General features: G+C 41.4%; 1 long non-coding RNA gene across 1 annotated transcript; it reads right to left on the bottom strand.

Annotated features, from left to right (window-relative positions):
• Positions 1-334: 334 nt before the first annotated feature.
• LOC119017728 lies at positions 335-2422 on the bottom strand. Its single transcript, XR_005074535.1, has 4 exons — positions 2410-2422; positions 2075-2126; positions 1353-1517; positions 335-382 (listed from the first exon to the last, which is right to left on the bottom strand). It is a non-coding gene; the product is annotated as an uncharacterized LOC119017728 (long non-coding RNA).
• Between the last annotated feature and the right edge of the window lie 19955 nt (positions 2423-22377).

Here is a 22377-nt window from a genome sequence, read left to right as displayed (position 1 = left end):
CTCTGTACAGAAGCTCTCCACTTGGAGATATTGCCTGTGGTCGGTCAGTATTTTCATTGTAATGCAGGACAGCCAGGTAGAGTCTTGGTTGGAAAAATAGTACTTTAAAAATCATAGTATACACACTAAACTATAATCAGTTAAACAGATAGTGATGTTTTATGTCTGCCAATCCATATTCATAACAGAGTAAAACAAAATTACATATTACAGTAACATAGTGACTAACATGACATCATATGCTTTTGTTCAACAAACCTGTGCTTCTGAAGTGAGGCCGGAGAGTTCTCATGGAAAGCTGTGTGCCAACCGTGCATTTCACTGGTTGGTCTGTCTGGCAGGCAACATGATGCACTACAGGCTGCTGTACAGATGTGCTTGGCTAAACACAAAAGGAAGAAATAATAATAATTAATAATTATAATTATGTGTCTGTTTTCTCATGTTACATGAAACAAAGCTATGTAGACAGAAATGATTAAAAAAATCAATTTAATAAGGCAAAATCTGGCCAATCATAATCCGAGCAGACCCATGCAAATCCCTCGTTTCACATTAGATTTTGTAAGTGAGCAATACATATTTGCAAGGCAACTTTTCTGTGTCCATGCCTTCATATAACTAACATTAATTGTAGCACAGCAGACAAGTAACCCCTGTCTCCGGCTCCAAAACAAAGTAGTGATTGCTTGACTGCAGGTAAAGTTTTGGTACTGTCAGACCGGGTCTCTCATGCCAGCAGCTAACACTACACACGTAGTTACATGTATACCAACACAAAAGAAGTCGTTCAACTGCCAAGGTGCTCCTGGGCATGTAACACAATGTCCTTTAGAACAAAATGCTAATTAACGTAACGTATCTCACTGGCTGTGAATAACAGGATTTCATACCGTCCTCTATGCGTGTTCACGGCGGAACATTAGCTCACAGTCTGTGAACAACTGAGACAATTTCACACTGTCTGATCGGCTGTGAGCATGTGGAGCAGACGACCTTCCATGCGTGTTCATGTCGGAACAGTAGCAGTAACAACTGAGAAGTTCGCGGCCGAGCAGCGCTAGCTAGGTCATCGTCTGTTAACAACTTCTCAGTGGTTCACCGGCCCGTTAGAAGTGATCAAATCTCAATATCCTAATTCATTTTCTCAATTCACTGTCATGTTTTAAAAGAATGCTGATTTGACAAATTAAGGTTTGGCAACATTAACATTACCGTGAATCCTATGACCAGTAAGCCCAATGTTGTAACGTTAGCTCAGCCTCATATTTACATCATCGGTTAGCGTTAGCTGATGTGCTAAACAGCCATAAAAAAGTAACTCAAACTACACTGTTTTTTAAAATACTTACAGTTTCTTCTTCTGTGGCATTGCCACGGACAGTGGGTATTGATCCATCTTCTAGGAACAATCTCGTTGCCAGTCCAGCCTGATACTGACCCTGGTTGCTGAAACAGTCCAGTGTGAAGTGACTGACACAGACAACACTTTTGCTCGCTGAAGCTGGGACGTTTCCCTGAAAAATAAAATTTAGCCACTTAGCTCTGATATCCTCTTTGGTAGGGAGGCGATATAGGGAAACATGAGTATCCGTGCATCCGACAACAGAGCAGTGCTTGGATTTTGGGTTGTACATGGTTGCGGTCAGGCTGTCACGTAAAAGTGAAGCAAAAAAATGGCAGATCCTCATTCATGTAGCCAGCGTAATATGGAAGGAGATATCCAGCGTGAGGGTGGGAGTATTCAAATCACCCGTACTGTTACATAACAGTACAGGTAAAATCCAAATGGCTCATTTAGAGACACATTTCCTGACTCCGCCAGTTTACAAAACATTGACTTAGTGGTCGTAAATCACTCTTAAGGGGTCAGGAGGCACTCCAGGTATGCACATATACATAGTAAAGCAACGAAAAAGTGAGTTTTGCATAATATGTCCCCTTTAAAACCATAAAAACGTGTATAAAAAGGGGGGGACAGCGAACTCTGTTGGCAAATTAGAACACTGCGTGGATGAGAGTGGCTGCACAGAGAAAACGAAACTTAACACATGTAGCGAGGAAAAGCACATACCTGCAGAAGACAGTAATACATATTAATTGCCTTTTTCTCCTTCTCTGCACCTCTGTTCATAAACAGACAAAATACCAGAGTCTACATTAATTGATGGATTCTACGGTACTTCATTTACTAGACACGGGCGGTCTGCTACGTTACAATGCCGCCAAGAAAGTTAGACGAGAACATTTACAAAACTTATATCAATTGTCAAAACAGCACGCAACAGCTGGATAACGTAGCAGTGTTAGCGGTAACCATTATGCATTAACGTTACGATGTATGTCATTCAATTTCAATTTCTGAAGAAAACAATAAAATAGCGCAGCAGCATTTTCTACACGACTTACCCTCAACAATGCAAGGCGGCAATGTGAGAGTCAGTCGGAGTTACGGAAGCTTAGGAGGTACAGAAAAGGTGACGTATGGCAAAGTGATTTCTACAGGAAAACATTATAAAAATAATGATAAATCAAATAAACTTACTACGATAAAATTCACGTATGTACTCAACAATCATTAAATGATAGATAAAATTGACAAATACAGATATTGAAATTAGAATTGATAAAGTGCATTTTTACAGTTTTTTTGGATTGCATAAACACTAAAATCAAACGTCGTACACAATTATAAAAACCTTACACTCAAGGAGCAAACCTCTGGACCAGATTAGCACAACTATAAGCACAATGTCAGCTTCACACTTTTTGCAAATGACTGCACACAGTAAATTGCAAAACACTAAACACACTTGTATGCATTAGACACAGATGCATATCATGATGTCACTTCTTTGCAAATTCCAAAGCACTGACTTTCAAATGATCACACTCATTATCTAATTGGTTAAACACAACACTCAGGTGTACCAACACATGTTTGCTTAATTGTAGACACACCAATCAGGTTCATGCACTACAAAAAGGCAGCAGGTGAGGTCACCTGACTTCTACCACAATGGAACGAGTAAGACGAGGAAGAGAAAGAATGAGAGGAGGAATTCAAAGAGAAGCAGAAGGAGGTGAAGGCAGAGGCCATGCCAGAGGTCAAGGACAAGGTGGAGGTAGAGGAAGAGGACGAGGACAAGGCAGAGGCAGAGGAAGACCAGAAGCAGGAATACATGCCCTAAGAAGGAGAGGACCAAATTTATCAATTATCGGGCAACATTAGTTGACCATGTGGTGAACCACGGACTGACACTGAGGGAGGCTGGACTGAGAGTTCAGCCAAATCTTAGCAGATATACAGTGGCATCTGTGATCAGGACATTTCGACAAGAAAACAGGTAAAAATAAATCTTTCTACAAAAGTAATCAACTGCTTCAGCACTATTCATACTGGTTCCTGTGAGGTCCTATGTATTTCTTTCCACATAGGATTCAGGGGTGAGAGCGACAAGGAGGGAGGGGGGCCTATTTTCACACAAGAACAAGAAAGAGCAATCATAAACATGGATCTGGCCAATAATGCAATAACTCTCAGAGAAATTCAAGTAAACATCATTGGCGACGATGGCATTTTCAATAATCTCTCTCAACACTGGCACGCATCCTGAAAAAAAATCAACTTCAAATGAAACAACTGTATCGAGTGCCTTTTGAGCAGAATTCGGAGAGGGTCAAACAACTGCGGCATGCATATGTGGAGGTATGTATTGTTCACTTTAGCACTGTGATGTTACACACTGCAAGCTAAATTTACTGTGTATTAGATCCATGCTAAACTACACAATCTTGTCTTTCACTGTATTACAGAGAGTTTTACAGATGGATGCTGAAGAAATCCCACACGAGTTTATCTATATCGATGAGGCAGGGTTTAACCTCTCAAAATCAAGGAGAGGCAGAAACATCATTGGCCACAGGGCTATAATCAACGTCCCAGGACAGCGTGGGGGTAACATCACCCTCTGTACTGTCATTACACAGAATGGGGTCCTCCTCCGTCATGCCAATATGGGCCCTTATAACACAGCTCACATTCTGACATTTCTGGACCAACCGCACAACATCCTCACAGTGAACCAAATACAACAGATGCAATACATTGTCATCTAGAACAATGTATCATTCCACCGTTCTGCACAGGTCCACAACTGGTTTCAGCACAATCCTCAATTTTCTGTGCTATACCTTCCACCATACACTCCATTTCTCAATCCAATCGAGGAGTTCTTCTCAACGTGGCAGTGGAAGGTGTATGATCTAAAGCCCCAGGCTCAAGTGCCCCTCATTGAGGCCATGGAGGAGGCTTGTGACCAAATTGACGCCATAGCCATTCAAGGATGGATTCGACATGCACGGCGGTTCTTCCCTTGTTGTCTTGCTAATGAAGATATCGCCTGTGATGTCGATGATATTCTCTGGCCTGATCCAGCTCGGTGAAGAGGTAATCCCTAATATTTTCCCTGCTGTAGTTCTTTTCTTTTTTTGTCATCCCCCCCCCCCCCCCATATTTTTTTATAGTATCTTTTTTTGTTTTGTTTTGTTTTGTTTTTTTTGATTGGGTGTATATTTTTTTGTGTGTGTGTGTTATACACAGTACTGTTGTAGCATGGACATCTTTTGTTGAAATTTTGACTGATTTAGATAAATAAATTATATTTTCATCACTCTTCAGCACTGGTCTTGTGTTTTATTTGGTAAATTTTTAGTATTGTATATTTGCACTTTCTCTGTGTACTTCACTTACATTACTCAAATAACTGAGCAGTAGAATTGCTAATAGTGTTTTAGGTTAAGTGCAGCAGTGTGTAACTGGTTCAGACAGAATTAAGTCATATGAAACGTGTGTGTTTTCATATGGTCACAAAATATCATTTTTATAAAGTAGTGTATAGTTTTTACAAGAGTGTTTCATTTTGCAAAGGATGTGAGGTGTTCTGCTAATTGTGTGTATGGTTGTGCTAATTGTGTGTAGTGTTTTGAAAAACTCGGCCCTCTTTCGAAATCGTGCTTAAGCAATTGAAAAAAACTGTAACACTGTTACATCCGCAGCGGTGGTTTGTCAATTGTCCACCACTGTTTGGTCACACAGAGCCAAGCAGTGCCGGTGTAAAGGTGAACCACTCTGTAATTTACCTAGAAAGCCAGCACTGCAGAGCCTAAAGAGGCATAAGGGTATACATCATGATGATGTCTGCGTCTTTTTTTCAAGGTGTTTCCCCAGATGTCTACCTGTCAGTCCAAACATGTACCTGCTGACTGTTTATAATCATATGGATGCTGTTATAATGTGTTTGGATTGCCAGCAGATACTGTGCTGATATGCCTCTGGAGGTAGTATCAGAGGAGCAGTGTTGATTTAACATTTATGATTGAATTTAATATTTAGATTTATATTCAACATTTACATTTAAATGTTTGAATTTTGTTTGAATATTTGAATTTAACATTTATATTTATATTTAACATTTAGATTTATATTTAATAACATTTAGATCTAATATTTAACATTTAGTCTTAGATTTTTTATTTAGATTAAACTTTGAAATTATATTTTATAAGAGAAGTAAATATCACAAAGTTCACAAATATTGCTTTAAATCTGGTCAAAATTCACATATGTTTTTTAACAACTTTATAATTGGCGCCTCATACAGAGCTGCCACAGCACACACAACACAACATTAGCTCTTCCTGAATAATCTTTAAGAACACATGATATAAATATTTCTTAATATTAAGTGCTTCTTCATACCCAATACTCAAACTACCCATTGCTTACAGCTTTTGCCGAATGCTTACACACATGTTGCAGACTTTGGCTCACTGTGTCATAACTTAACACACAGGCCGAGTAAGACACAGCTTACACGGCAAAATGAAACTCTTGAAACAAAACCTAACAATCCCATTTCAAAACTGTTTTTAGCATCAAAACATTGAACACACGCACCTTTGAATTACCCTTTCCTAGCAGCAACAACACACCGATGTGCTTTAAGCTGTATTCAGTACTTTGGATGGTTTTTGACTTTAAAAGTCTCATACAGATTTTTTTGTGAAAGATTGATCCACTGCAGTTTATCTCGATGAAAACAAAATGGAAACGCTTCAGAATTTCTTTTTTGTTTTGTTTTTTCAGGTTTTTGCAAATGTAAAAAAAAAAAAAAAAAAAAAAAAAAGACATGGTACAACTAGAATGTTCTACAAAACATAGTGTTGTGAGGGAATGATTAGAAGACATTTAGGCTATGGATCCTGTCTCCTGTTGGCATTTGGCCATATCACCTCATCCACATCACAGGCAATGTCCTCCCTTGCCAAGCAACGGGGGAAATATTGCCTTGCATGCCATATCCAACCCTGTATGGACCTCATCTCAATGTTGTTGCATGCCTCTTCCATGGCTTGTAGAAGAGGCATGCAGGCATGTGGCTGATGGTCATGAATTTTCCAGCGCCATGCTGAAAAGAACTCCTCAACTGGACTCAAAAATGGGGTGTATGGTGGCAAGTTGAGTGCAATAAATCTATTATGGTTGGTGAACTAGTCCCGAACAGAGCAGCCTGATGGAAACTGACATTATCCCAGATGACAGGAAACTGGGGCTGCTCTGGCCCCTCACATCAGGTGTATTTGTAGTGATATGGATTAAACTGATTGGTCTACAATTAATTTTTAAATATTTTCATGTGTGTGAGTCTGTGTGCTTTTCCAATTTTAGTTGTGTTTTGTATTTTAAATAGATGTGTTTCCCCAAAGATTGCATGAGATTTCCTTTTTGAACAATGTGTCTTATGTAAATAACAGTGTGTAGTGTTTTGCAGGTGTGTTGGAAAATTTCAAACACAGTGCAAAGCATATTTTGTGTTTGCAAGGTTGGTGCTTTTGTATAGGGCACAGTCACCAAAGTTATAGGTTGTGATGCTTTGGGCATAGCAACCACTTTTTATGTTCAAGCATTAGGCAAAAACTGTAAACATAGTAAGACTTCACCTTGACTTCACATGAGACAGATGGTTGTTTCTTGCCGCCATCTGCTGGAGAACTTATGTAATACCATACTCTCACACATTACAGTTTTTCTCGATTGTTTACACACATTTTCTGAAAGCATGCCTCATACTCTCAGAACTCTACACACAAATCAAAAATCACACACAAAAGGAAGAAAAAACCCAATTCTCCTGCAAAATGAAACTTTACATTCAAAACAATGTTATTTCTTCTCAAAATGGTATTTTGTTTCCAAATGGCACACACAAACCATCAAATGAATAGACATTCAGAAGAAACAGTTGAACACTGATGTGCTCAATGTAAAACACTATGATGAATGGACAACACTTCTTCATTGATCATAATGACTTAGGCCTTTTTTTGTTCAGTGTTACACTTACTACAGACAGCTCAGACATGACTGGGGTGTGAAACATTGAGAATATTGTTTTTATACTCACACAAATACGCGGTAACAAATGTATTTTATCCACCTTGTGTTGGTAATCTTTCAGTTCTGCAATACAAATAGTAAAATACTGTAACTACTGTGTAGGAATACATAGTAGGAATACATTTCCCAAATACTTGAAACATACTTTATTTTTACAGTCAACAGAACAGTCCACAGGCAATACTGTACTACTGTGCTCATTGAGTACTGTATCAATATGCAGTACTGCAATTTTCTAGTGAGAGTAGATTTCTTACCTATTCTCATTACTCTCATTCCTCTGGCTCTGGCTCTGCCTTTGTTTCCAGTGTTGGCATCCATTGTTCCAAAACAGAAGAGCTCACCTGTTGGCCTTTTATGCTTAAAGCTCTGATTGCTAATTGTAAAACTGTGTGACAGGTGTTTGCCCATGTGATGAGTCAGTGTGCATAGTAGGGCAATTGACTTTAGAATTTTGAATGACAGTGTGTTCCTTGTGAAAACAAGAGAAAAATTGTGCCAAATGCAGAGAATTGTGTGTAGTGTTTTGAAAAAACTGTGTTTTAGAACTGCAGTTTGAGTGTAAAGCCGGAATTGTGCTTGTAGTTTAGCAGAATTGGTTCAGGGGGTTGGTGCATGAGTTACATGTTGTGGTCATTGTGTCTCAAGTACCAGTTTCTGTGTGTAAACAATCGAGAAAAACTGTAACAAAAAGTTGCAGCCATGGTTTGAAATAATAATAATGATAACAAATTAATACATAGAAATAAAGCAAATACAGACATATAGACATAAATCACAAATTGATAGCCAATTATTTGAGCAGACTGAGTTACACCACACAAAGTGCATATGTTTTTAATGGTAAAATCTATAAGGATTCCCATCTTGCCAGCCAACCTGAAAAATCACATTTCTAACAAATCGGACCTTTCAATAATTATTTCTTAAGCTGTTAATTGGCTGTTTATGTCAACCATTTTTGTCAACACAGCATTTATTTTTACATTTTCAAGTGTTTATTTCATCTTTATCACAGTCGTCACTGTTACAAAATGGTTAGTACTGTATAGTTAGATGGACCATATGTACTCTAGCCAACGAAGAGCCACTTTTTCACTTTTTCAAGTTTATCTGATTTATATAGCACTTTGAAAACAAAGTGCTTCTAAGTAAATACATACAGGCATAAAGACACATATGTGTATAGTAAGACAAGACAAGTAGAGGCAGTTGAACATGAAGCCATGATGTTGAATAGCAAATATTAAGGAAATACATGAAGATTAAAAAAAAAAAGTTGTCATAATAAAAAACCCAATGACTCTGAAAAAATGTAAAACTAATTGAACACATTAAAAAAGCCAGTGAATAAAAGGGGATCTTAAAAGCATCAACTGTCTCAGTCTTTCTAATGGCCTTTGGTAGGCTATTCCAGAGTCGGGGAGCTGTTACAGAAAAAGTCCTGTCCTTGACCTGCGAACATGGTCCAGTCAGCATGGCATGGTGGGATGACCTTTGGGGTCAATTGGTGCTGTAAGGAAAAACCGCCTTGTTCAACAAAGTGCATGAAATCATACACAGTTTATTGCTCCACGTTTCCTGCCACTCATGTCACAGACTTTCTACTGCCTTGCACCTCCTGCAACATTCTCCCTGCTTAGACAACTTACAGTAGATAGAATACCATGTGTTATAAAACCAGCCTCGTCGCTAGGAGTGCAAAACATCCAGGGCTTTAGCCTCAGTTACCTTGAATTAGTAATTTTATTGCTGTTTACTCATTTAAAAAGTACAGCCAGCACATAGTGTACAACGAACCTTAATATTCTCATCTTTAACTGATACAAACTCAAAATAATGATTGTACTTCCAGATGCAAGATGCAATTTCAGCATTGTTTGAGAAGGAAAGGAAGGCCAATCATTAGGGTCCTCATCGTCACATTTTAATCACAAATAAAGCTAATTTTCCCTCACTATAGGCCCACTGAATAATGTTTATAGATGTTATAGCCGGTAATAAGACCTGTGCTGTGTGCATATTATTAGCTATTACAGCAGGTAGACCATTCCCTATTATAATTTCTTCACTTCTTTGTCTATCTGCATTAGGCCTACAGTAGGCTTTACTGGGTACTAAGAGAAAAAAAATGTCATTTAACAGAGACTACACACCCAGACTATACCCACGACTACAATTTCAATTTGATTTCCCACAGCAGGCAAAATTAGAAATTAAAATTAGAATAATTAACTTGTCTAATGTGTGACCAAATAGAGGTTGAATTCACGGCGTGACTGCTGAATCTGTGCAAGCAAGCTATCCCTGCTCCTCCTCCTCCTCTTTCAAAGAACCTCTGTATATCCATAATAACTAACTACTATATACGTTGCTAGCTATCTATCTATATATATATATATATATATATATATATATATATATATATATATATATATATATATATATATATATATATATATATATATATATAATAGCTCAATAGATAATAATAGCTCAATAGCTCCTAATGCCCAGGTATAACAACGCACCTGCTTATATGGGCAAGTCCATGACAAAAGCAGGTGTGACCTGGACATGAACAGTTATAATTCATGATCTCTTTTATCATACAACAAAACACTTTTTTGAGGAGGACAAATTACTCTGAATCTCACTCTGAACAGATAAGTTGAATACATCTCAGAATGTATCAAAAGGTGAACAGTAATATTTGAAAGGGTATTCAAATGCCTGACTGGCCAGCTCTAAACAGTTCTAATGGGATTTGAAAGAGGAATAACACCTTCAGTGTAGACAAGATGTTGGAAAGTTCGAATGGAGTTTCTAGCTGAAAGAGTGAATGAAATGTAAAGTATTGAAAATGCTTGAAAAAATGTGATAATGTGGGATTTTTGCACATTCCGTCCATTTACTTGAATGAGCAAAAATAACTGAAAAACATTTAATATCTCAGAAATGATGAAAGTTATGAATGAGAAAAGAATTAGCAATAATGTCCCAATTGAAGTGCATATTTGGGAGTTAATATGTTGAAGAAAAGAAATGTGGAAGTTCTGCTGCTGCTGCTGCAAAAAAAAACATGACCAAAAAACAACAAAAAACAGTTTGTCCGTAAAAGCAAAATGTCTTCAGCATTCATAATGAAAAAAATACTTGCTTTAATTATTGAAAACATAGAACAGTTTATTGTTGTTGTTACTTTTTTCGCAATTTGATTACAAACACCTCCGGTAAAATAATTCTGTTAAAGTGCTTTGTAGGATTACTATCATAACACTGTCAACAGCTTGAATATACCACTCTGTAACTATCTTTTTTTCTCTGAAGGAACGGCTCTATTTGGCCAATATGAAACAGTCTGGATATGTAAATCCACACAAGTCTGAAACCAACATGACTTTTTTCCTATGCATCGATTTCATTTGGTTAAAGACATAGATCAGAGATACAGTAGTCTTGAAGCTTTAACCTTTTTCCTCCCCTTGCCCAGAGTCCACTAATCAGAGAACTAATTAAAAAAATAAATAAAAAAGCAATATTAGGCTATCTTGAATAAATCGGTGAGTGCTGATAGGATCAAATAACATAATGTTAATCCCATAGGCTCCCACAGTCTCAGACTTTGAAACCCCTGAGCTGTATGAACATGATGACCACCTTAATGTTTTCCTTAGTAGACAGTTCACAGAATCAGTTCACATTTCTGATTAACCATCATTTGCTTTGCAGAAGGTGATGTTTTTTCCAATTTGTAACACACTAAAATGACATGCATTTTCTGCTTTACAAACATTTTGCAATTCAAAATGGTACTATTTAAATGCACTGAACACGGTTCTCTGCATAAGACACAACAATCTGACATTAAGTCACATGTTTACCATGTCAAAACACTGCCATTCAAAATGACAATACATGAGCTAATTGGCCACTATATGTGCCACCTGGCCAAACAATTTTTACAGTTTTTCTTCATTATTTTGACCTGCTTAAAGAAACTGGGATCCACACAGTTTTCCTCATCACTGTCTCAGCAGAGCACAAGACACCTCTTGCAAATGTGTTAATGATTTCTCATTGGACTGACACATTTTCCCCACCCTTTTTCAGAACAGTTAACACGGATGTCATTCAAGCAATCCAAACTCCATTGCTTTAGCTATGGTAACTAAACAGAAACCATCTGTTCCTAACTATTAGAAACTACCTACATCAGTATGAAATCACTGAAGCACCTGTTTGACACGCCTTCACACAAATCAGCAAATAGGACACAACACTGGGAAATAAATCATTCAAAAATAAAACAAACAATACACTACTGTAAACAGAAAAACACAACTGTGCACAAGTGGGCTTATGGATCATGCCGTCTGTTGGGGTCTGGCCACAGGATCTCATCAACATCTCGCTAAGCATCGGGGAAAATATCCCCCATCCCTGGACTGACCTTACCTCATTGTCTCTGCAGGCCTGTTCCATTGCCTGCAGAAGAGGCATACGGGCATGTGGTGGCTGTCATATAAGTGCCATCTCCAAGCGGAGAAAAAATTACTCTATAGGATTTAGAAATGGGGAGTAAGGGGGCAAGTACACAACTTCAAATTGATCATAGTTGGTGAACCAGTTCTGGACCAGGGCAGCACGATGGAAATTAAAATTATCCCGGACTACAACAAACTTAGGCTGCTCTGGTCTATCCTGTACAGTAAAGTTCTCAAAATTGCTTAACTGAGGCCTTTTTGTAGTTGGCAATAAGTGTTAAGTTTTGTAAGTAAGTATTTTCAGGTGTGTGTCTAAGTATGTTAGATTAACCAATGTGTGTTGTATTTTGAATAGATGTGTTTTCCCAGTGGTACCCTGAGATTACATTTGTGTCTTATGTATGAAATAGTGTGTAGTGTGCAGGAGTGTGTTTCAGAAAGGAGCAAGTGTGTTACAGAATTGCAACTAAAGCGCAAAGCAGCACTTTTGTTTAAGGTATGGTTACACTTTGTTTAAGGTATAGTAATGTATCATCAAATGACACTTGGAGCGCTTCAGCTTCAGCCCATGTTCACGTAGCCGGCTGAACACCACTTGAAGCCTTTCCAGGTGTTCCTCAAAGGTCTTCGAGAAAACGATGATGTCGTCAAGGTAGATGAGCAGATTGATGTAGTTTAGGTCACCAAAATAGCAGGTCATCAACCTCTGAAAAGTCGATGGGGCGTTTTGCAACCCAAATGGCATTCTGTTGGCCACGTATAACCCCATCGGTGTGCTGAAAGCTGTTTGTGCCTGTCCTGCTCTGCCACTTCTATCTGCCAGTACCCAGAGATGAGGTCAAGGGTAGAGAAGTATCTGGACTGCCCCAATGCTTCAAGTGCATCCTCTATCCTCGGCAATGGAAAAGCATAGGTTCAGCTTCCCATAGTCGCATATTCTGAGGGACCCATCCTTCTTGACTACCACCACCATCTGGGAAGCATAGGGGCTCTTGCTTGGGCGAATGACACCTGCCTCTTCCATCTCTATGAAAGCCTTCTTGACCCACTGCCACTGGGAGGGTGGTATTTTGCGGTAGGGGAGTCGGAATGGCTTTGGATCCACCAGGGGTATTTCATGCTACAGAACTGGGCTCACTCTGCCTTCCAGACCACCAGGCCCCATCTTGTCCATCTCAAGTAGTGCAGCATGCCATTCCGGATGACTATCTTTGATGCACTGGAGGAACTGTAGACTGTAAGTGTCTTAAAGGTGTTGTCTTGAGGCTCGTATTACATTCGTCCCCACCAGTAAAGGAACCATGGACCTGTACTCCGTTTCAGGGACAACAAAGGCTGGTACACTGGCATATTCCTTGCCCCGAACCTTCAGTCTGACAAGTAGTACACCATGGTGAGGGACGTCCTGGCCCCCTGCCCTTTCTACTGGAACATTGGATGGCTGAAGCTTCTGCTGGCACAGTTCAGGGTGCTTACGCCAAAACTCATAGGTAATGCTGGTTATTTGTGAGCCGGAGTCAATTAAAGCCCTACACATTTCCCCATTGACCTCAACATCCCCCCAATTCCTCGGGCCCACCAGAGGGGTTCCCTCCTCCTCTCCTTGCTCTTCTGCTTGGGGACCTAATTGGCTGCCCATGGTTGCCCCCGCTACCATAGGCCTCAAGCATTTAAAGAATGCCCAGTCTGTGTTGTGCTCACCTCCTGGGAGACAGCATGGGGGTGCTGGGGGTTTGTGTTCGTGTTGTCAGGCATTACAGTTCTACATGCTCTCGCCACATGTCCAGCCCTCCCACATCAATAGCACACGAATGTAGTCAAATGTTCACCGTCACTCCTCACTACTGACGGCAGCCTGGTTGGTGCAGGGGTTTGTGGGGAAGTTAGTTTTGTTTCCAGCTGTGCAAGCCTTTTGACCTGCTCCTCTTGATTCAGAGCTACACTATATTACCAAAAGTATTCGCTCACCTGCCTTTACTCATTCTATGAACTGAAGTGCCATCCCATTCCTAACTCATAGAATTCAATATGATGTCGGTCCACCTTTTGCAGCTATTACAGCTTCAACTCTTCTGGGAAGACTGTCCACAAGGTTGAGGAGAGTGTTTATAGGAATTTTTGACCATTCTTCCAAAAGCGCATTGGTGAGGTCACACACTGATGTTGGTCGAGAAGGCCTGGCTCTCAGTCTCCGCTCTAATTCATCCCAAAGGTGTTCTATCGGGTTCAGGTCAGGACTCTGTGCAGGCCAGTCAAGTTCATCCACACCAGACTCTGTCATCCACGTCTTTATGGACCTTGCTTTGTGCACTGGTGCACAGTCATGTTGGAAGAGGAAGGGGCCCGCTCCAAACTGTTCCCACAAGGTTGGGAGCATGGAATTGTCCAAAATGTTTTGGTATCCTGAAGCATTCAATGTTCCTTTCACTGGAACTAAGGGGCCAAGCCCAGCTCCTGAAAAACAACCCCATACCATAATTCCTCCTCCACCAAATTTCACAGTTGGCACAATGCAATCTGAAATGTACCGTTCTCCTGGCAACCTCCAAACCCAGACTCGTCCATCAGATTGCCAGATGGAAAAGCGTGATTCATCACTCCAGAGAACGCGTCTCCACTGCTCTAGAGGCCAGTGACGGCGTGCTTTACACCATTGCATCCGACCCCTTCCATTGCACTTGGTGATGTGTGGCTTGGCTGCAGCTGCTCGGCCATGGAAACCCATTCCATGAAGCTCTCTGCGTACTGTACTTGGGCTAATCTGAAGGTCACATGAAGTTTGTAGCTCTCTAGCAATTGACTGTGCAGAAAGTAGGCGACCTCTTTGCACTATGCGCTTCAGCATCCGCTGACCCCTCTCCGTCACTTTACGTGGCCTACCACTTCGTGGCTGAGTTGCTGTTGTTCCCAAACGCTTCCATTTTGTTATAATAGAGCTGACAGTTGACTGTGGAATATTTAGGAGCGAGGAAATTTCACGACTGGATTTGTTGCACAAGTGGCATCCTATGACAGTTCCACGCTGGAATTCACTGAGCTCCTGAGAGCGGCCCATTCTTTCACAAATGTCTTGTTTCACAGTCTGCATGCCTGAGTGCTTGAATTTATACACCTGGGGCCAGGCCAAGTGATTAGAACACCTGATTCTGATCATTTGAATGGGTGAGCGAATACTTTTGGTAATATAGTGTAGCTTCTGTATCAGTGCGGTCAATGAAGACAACTCAGAGGGGGGCTTCGCAGCATCAGTCATCTCTTTTGCCGCCCCTTGCTGATCTCTGGCGGTGACATGAACCTGGGTGAATGGTTTCTTTAATTTCTGTTGAGGCTGAAACCTCTTCGCCTCCCTTACTAGATTTCATAGTTCCTCTTGAAGTTCACAAAAACTCAGGAGCCTAGGTTTCAAGGGGGCAATCCTAAGGTACACCCCTTCATCATTTAATCCCCTCAAGAACTGATGAGTTAGCTTGGCATCCCGGTCTGGGAATGGTTGGCCTCTGCACTGTGACTCCTCAACTGAACGAAGGGTGGCGTCTAGTGCGATAGCAAGTCAGCTAACAGATCCAGTGACCTTTGCAAGTCTCCATATTCAGCTCTCAGTTCATCAAATGCTTTCTCAGGATGCTGTTCCTTTGCCACTCAGATGACGCACAATCGTTGCAAAAAAGAGATGTGCAGGCAGCCCTCCAGCATCAAGAAGATACTGCATATCATGAATCCAGTCTTCAATTAGGATTCTACAGTCAGGACCTCCATTGAAGATTTGCACATTCCTCACTTGATGTGTCTGCGTAAACCCAACAGGTGTAGGCTGAGTAAGGCTCTATCTTGCCTGTCCTATGATGGGAAACACAGCAGGGAGCACATTCGGGTAAGTGGGCATGGAAGTCGATATGGCTGGAACTGGGGCCAGTGGTGGGGGATTTTGTGACTTATAAATGGTTACTTTGGAGGCATACCAGTCTGTGGGCAAGGCAGTATTGTTTACCACCATTGTAGGCACATGTGTTGTGGCTGGACATTTAAGCTCTGAAGTCTGTGGACTTTCATAGGGAGGTGTCAGAGCTGGTGGGTAGGGACCGTTTGCGTGGGATGCATACATATTGGGAGTTTGGACGGCATACACTCTGTCAGGGGGGAGGTGTGGCTGGGGAAATGGGGCACACCTGATATCCCATCCAGTGGTGAGGCCACTCTGAGCTGGCAAGTGGCAAGCAGCACCCTGCGCTATGGCTGTGGGATCTGGCATTGTGATGGAGGCAGCATCACAAATGTCGGATACAGGGGTGTAAGTGAAGACCCATGGGGCTGGTGCAGAAGCATGAGGGTCCTGGTTAGTCATTTGGGAGTGCCCATTTGGCTTGAGAAGCGCTGAGGTGTGCATTCCCTCAGGGAGGTGATGGCTCCGGAGTGGTGGGACATATCGGGCAATCTGATTTAGTGGTGTAGGTGTTTGGGCCTGAATTTAACCTGGGAGATCAGATCTATTAGATATTGGGTGGAGTACGGGGGGTGCAGGGGTTTGGGGAGACTGTACACTGGATGTGTATGCACGTCCAGCAGTGGGAAGCACTGTGTTCCCAAAACTGGGGGTGGTAGCTGCAGCTTGCGTGGTGGCTGGTAAGGGGGACTCGTAGGGCTGTGCAGTATTTACCTGGTGGGGCAGTCCCTGTATCGTCTTGGGCCTCACGGCCTGTTGAGGGTCCACGTGATGTTTATCCAGTGCCATCATATCGATTATACTCTGAGGTGACGACCCTGTGCCAACACTTCGATTTAACGTCTGTTTTACTGTGGAGTTTACTTCTGTTGGTGGTCGATGGGGAGTATCCTCCTGGGGGTGCTGCATTTTCAGAATTCAAAAGGGCTGCTTGTCCATGTAACTTAGGTGCTTGTGCTGGGGTGAGGATTGTGTGTGTGTGTGTGTGGTATGTGGGGGGCATGAATGTGTGCTTGTGGTATATGCAACACTGGAATATGGACAGTGATTTTTTTTTTTTTTTTTTTGTTACTCTTCAACAATAACCAGCTGAGTCCAAATATGTCAGTAAAAAAAAATGGGAACAACCAAAAGACAACAAAAACTCAAAGGATATGTTAACAGATACAGTAATATTTTCTTTCCTTCCCTTCCTAACTTCTTCTTCTAATCTTGTGTGGAATCCGCAGTTCCGGGTCACGGCACCAGTTGTAACCCTTGATGTCAGCTCCCTCTAGCACATATAGGTCCAGGCCCTCAGTCTCCCTATAAAGTCTCTGCATTGTGTATTTTGTTCCGATTGTATGGTGGAAGATGGAGAGAAGAACCAGGCGAGGAAGCACAGGATCTGGGTTGAGCAGTCTTTATTTAACAGCTTCACCTTTCAGAAGAGGACAAGAAGTCACACTGCCATAAAACGTCTCCCATGGTCTTTTCCAGTAACCAGTAATAATCTAATACCAGGAGTGTGTGTGGGTGGGTGAGTGAGCATGACTGTGTGTGTGTGGGTGTGCATGAACAAGCGAGTGTGACTGTGTGTGTGTGTGTGTGTGTGTGTGTGTGTGTGTGTGTGTGAGTGTGAATGAGCGAGTAAATGTGACTGTGTGCATGTGTGTCTACGCGCGAGTACGGGCATGAGGGTGAATGAGCGAGTGAGTGTGACCATGTGTACGTGTGTCGTGAGTACGTGCATGGGTGTGAAGGAGCGAGTGAATGTGACTATGTGTGAGTCTGCTTGTGAGTACGCGCGAGGGTGAATGAGCGAGTGAGTGTGACCATGTGTGCGTGTGTCTGCGCGTGTGAGAGAACAATAGTACAAAACGGACCCAACTAATTTTTCTAGCAGAGGAATTGTAACATGCTAATGGGCCACCACATACATTGGTAATAAACTTAACCAAATCCACAGCCGTCTCTTACACACATAGCGGCTTCCCCTCATTAAAATAGCTCTTAGCATTTATATTTGCTGAACAAAACAACTGGAAAATGCAAAACAACCTTTAGACTGAAGAGGCTGAGTTCTCCCTGCTTACCTGTTGGAAGAGGACAAGAAGTTGTGACCTAAGATGGCCGCAACCAACAAAGAAAAGCAGCCAAAGGTGGCACCAAACAGACTAACCAGGTGGCGCCCTCTGGGAGCTCCTTTAACAATTGCTGAACATAAAGAGGACACCTCTGCTGCCTCTTTACATTAGTTCAACTCCTTACAGTAACAACAGCTTCAAGTTATGTTACTTTGGTTTAAGCTTGTGTCTATAGTGTTCAAGCAATGGGTAAAAACTGTAAAAGGTGCAGCGTCTGTGTTGTTCTTTGACAACATGGATGGAAGAGGTCTAAGGCAGATGAGAGTGAAAAATAGGTGCAGAGGAATGTCAAGGTTGGATGAGGCATGCAAGAAGATTTTTCCCTCGATGGTTTGCAAGAGAGGATGTTGAATGTGATGTGGATGAGGCCATGTGGCCCCATCATCAAGACAAAAGCGACTGAGTATCAATAGTGGCAATTTCACATACTCTACAGTAATAGATTTTTATACTTTACTGTAATAGATTTTATCTTTATCTTCTTTTCTACATTTTAAAACAAGTCCCCAGCTACGTCAGTTGTTCAGAAAAGTGCTTGCTGTGAAGCTGCAGAAATGTTTTGTGGACCATGAGACTACCAGCTTTAGTAGTCTCAACTCTAATAGATTTTATTTTGGTTTATATGTATTTTGTGTAATATTTACCGTATTTGAGTTTTCAGCCACAGTTTGAAAAAAGAATCAATGGAATCAATTAAATTAGCATCAAAGCATCTCTGATTCTGGATCCAATTCTTTGCAAGAAGGCAAATTTGACAACAAATGGCATTGGCATGAAAGCTACGTATAATAATAGGCTACAATGACAAGCAATGGTGCACTGATTCGCACTGAGTGCTGAATTTTGTATTTTGTTGTCCACTGTGTAATGGTTGATTGGAAGAGCTCAAGTTGTGTTGTTTGAAGGCAAAATTTGCTTTTTTGCATATCTTAAATGTTTTGGTACAGTTTAAGTCTTTTGCAAACAAAGTCATTTTGGCCATGAGTGCCACTGTTTCAGCCTGTGTGTTAACTGTTTTGAAAATGTGGAGTTTGAGTTGAATGCGGCATCAAAGCAATCAAGAAAAACTGTAGTATTATGGCAAAGCATAGTAAAGATGAGAGTGCTTTTCATTACGCCCAACAGTGTGTAGTTGGTTAGACAAAAATCTGGTAATATGAATGAAGTGTGTGCCATTTGGTGCAAAAGTCTCTGTAGTTTTAGTCGCAGTGCTTCATTTTACAGGATATATGAGGTATTTTGTAGTTTGGGTGTGTGGTTTTGTGAATTGTGTTGAGTATTTTGATAAAAACCAGCCTAGTTTGCAAAATTGTGCTTTAGCAATTGGAAAAAAAACTGTAGGGCAAACTAACATTTGAAACCACAAACTATGGAGTATGTTTTGGACATCATTTAACCTTGTCAAAGATGAACAATAAATAAGAATAACAACATTTCTTACTCCAAGTTTTAGGGGTGCTGAGCCCCTAAAAAGGGGCTAGCCTCACCCATGGGGCAAAGCATTATAAAGATGAGAGTGATTTTCATTGTGCCCAACAGTGTCCATCCATCCATCCATCTTCTTCTGCTTATCCGGGGCCGGATCGCGGGGGCAGCTGTCTGAGCAGACTTCTCACTCCTCGGACATTTCCTCCAGCTCTTCCAGGAGGATCCCAAGGTGTTCCCAGGCCAGCCGAGTGACATAGTCAGTCCAGCCTGTTCTGGGTCTTCCTCGGGGTCTCCTCCCGGCGGGGCATGCCAGGAACACCTCCCGAGGAAAGCGGCCAGGGGACATCTGATACTGATGCCCAAGTCACCTCAGCTGGCTCCTCTCAATGTGGAGGAGTAGCGGCTCTACTCCAAGCTCCTCCAGGATGATAGAGCTCCTCACCCTATCTCTAAGGGAGCGCCCCACCACTCTGCGGAGGAAACTCATTTCAGCTGCTTGTATCCGGGATTTTATTCTTTTGGTCATGACCCAAAGTTCACCATAGGTGAGGGTAGGAACGTAGATTGACCAGTAAATCAAGAGCTTCGCCTTTCGGTTCAGCTCTTTCTTCATTATGACAGACCGCATTACTGCAGCCACTGCACCGATCCACCTGTCAATCACACGCTCCATCCTTCCCTCACTCGTGGACAGGACCCCAAGATACTTAAACTCCTCCACTTGAGGCAGGAACTCTCTTCCAACAGTGTGTAGTTCTGGTAGCATGAATGAAGTATGTGCCAATTGGTGCGAAAGTTTGTTTTTGATAATGCTATATGTAGTTTTGGTCGCAGTGCTTCATTTTGCAGGACCTCTGAGGTATTTTGTAGTTTGGGTGTGTGGTTTTAGGAATTTTGTTAAGTATTTTGATAAAACCAGCTTAGTTTGCAAGATTGTGTTTTAGCAATTGGACAAAACTTTAAAGGGGACATTGTTTCACAACTCAATTTATTTCACCTTTCTGGATTTCCGTGGATCAGTCTTCATTGTGATAGTGATGAATGTGAACTCGTGTAGGTATGATATCCACAGGCATGTGTGTATTTTTCTGTTTTGTTTTGTTTTGTTTTTTTAAGACTAAGAGCTGGCCCATCAAGTTTAAGAATGAAGCCATTCTGAGGGAGCAGACCTGCTATGTGACAGTCGGGAGCTGTAAATGTACAGCACAGTAGAATGTCCCCAGTGGTAAGGTCATTTCCAACATCTGACTTCTTATGAAGTCAACTTTTATGAAGTCAACAATTATGATTGTCAACAATTTGTCATATGTAATCATCAGTATGAGTAAACAGCAGTCAGATGTGAGTTCGATTTTTAAAAATTTTGTTGGGCTAGTCCAAATGGTCTTTGACTAGCTGAGCCAAATGCAAACAGTCAGTATGTGTACATGCACAGTTTAGTCGGATTACAGCCATAGTTCTCTATGCTACTCCATCAGACAACTGCAAAAAACGAATTATTGGCCAAACCATGTCCTACCCCGATACGATAGGTGGCGTTGTACCCATTTCAGCTAGTGGTAATAGAGCCACTTCTGGCTGACCTCTTTACGTCAGCAGCAACAACAAACTCTGCCTCGGCATTTGAGAAAGATGGCGCACGAAGAGCAAGACGAAGCAACATCTTCGTACATTTTGTATATGGTGTGCATGATAATTACACAAACTCGAAGCACAATGGCACTCTTGCTTGCAGCGATTTTGGAGGAAAGACGCCACCACCACCGTCCTTCTACTTCCAGCTCATGGCCCCGGGAAGAAAATCTCGAGCCTGCACAGAACGCAAAATCCGAATCCAATCTGATAGAACATATACATGCAGGAGTAGTGCGAATATCAATCGAATAATCTAGTTTTTTTTTTTTTTATCGAACTATGAGAAATCCGATCCGGTCCGACTTTAGTCAGACTAAGGTGTATACATGCATCTTAAAAATCCGATCATAGTTGGACTAACCCAGTAATTCGGTTTTCTTGAGTGTCATGTAAACACACTGTTGTTCCCAATCAGTTGTGCATGGTTGCAGTTGTGTGTGTGTGTGGTTGCAGGTGCGTGTGAATGTGGTTGCAGGTGTGTGTGGTTGCTGGTGTGTGTGTGGTTGCAAGTGTGTGTGTGTGTGTGTGTGTGTGTGTGTGTGTGTGTGTGTGTGTGTGTGTGTGTGCGTGTGCGTGCGGTCAGTCTCATTTTCATGTTGCACCAGGGTTTCCTTTAGGCTATGCTTTGCACATGGAAACTCATTTACTGTTATGATCATGTACACAGTGATACAGTGCTGTTAAAAAGTATTTGCCCCCTTACAGATTTCTTTTTTTTTTGTTACACTTTAATGTTTCAGATCATCAAACTAATTTTAATATTGGACAAAAAACCTGAGTAAACACAAAAGCAAATGATTTCATTAAATGAAATAAGCTATCCAAACCAAGCTGGCCCTATGTTAAAAAATAATTGCCCGCCCCCCTTGTTAAATCATAAATTAACTGTGATTAACCACATTATCCACAAATGGAGAAAACATGGAACAGTGGAGAACCTTCCCAGGAGTGGCCTGCCTACCAAAATTACTCCAAGAACGCATCGACAGCTCATCAAGGAGGTCACAAAAGAACCCAGAACAACTAAAGCACTGCAGGTCTAATATGCCTCAGTTAAGGTCAGTGTTCATGATTCAACAATAAGAAAGAGACTGGCCAAAAATGGCATCCATGAGAGAATTCCAAGGTAAAAAAAACCACCACTGACCAAAAAGATCAAAAAAAGCCTCTCACATTTGCCATAAAACATACTGATGATCCCAAGTCTTCTGGGAAAATATTTAGTGGACTGACGAGACAAACGTAAACCTTTCTGGAAGGAGTGCGTCCCGTTACATCCAGCATAATACTAACACATCATTT

This window comes from Acanthopagrus latus, chromosome 4, assembly GCF_904848185.1.
Source record: "Acanthopagrus latus isolate v.2019 chromosome 4, fAcaLat1.1, whole genome shotgun sequence".
NCBI lineage: Eukaryota > Metazoa > Chordata > Actinopteri > Spariformes > Sparidae > Acanthopagrus > Acanthopagrus latus.
The sequence above is the reverse complement of the archived record's forward strand: the minus strand, read 5'-3'. Positions and strand labels throughout refer to the sequence as shown.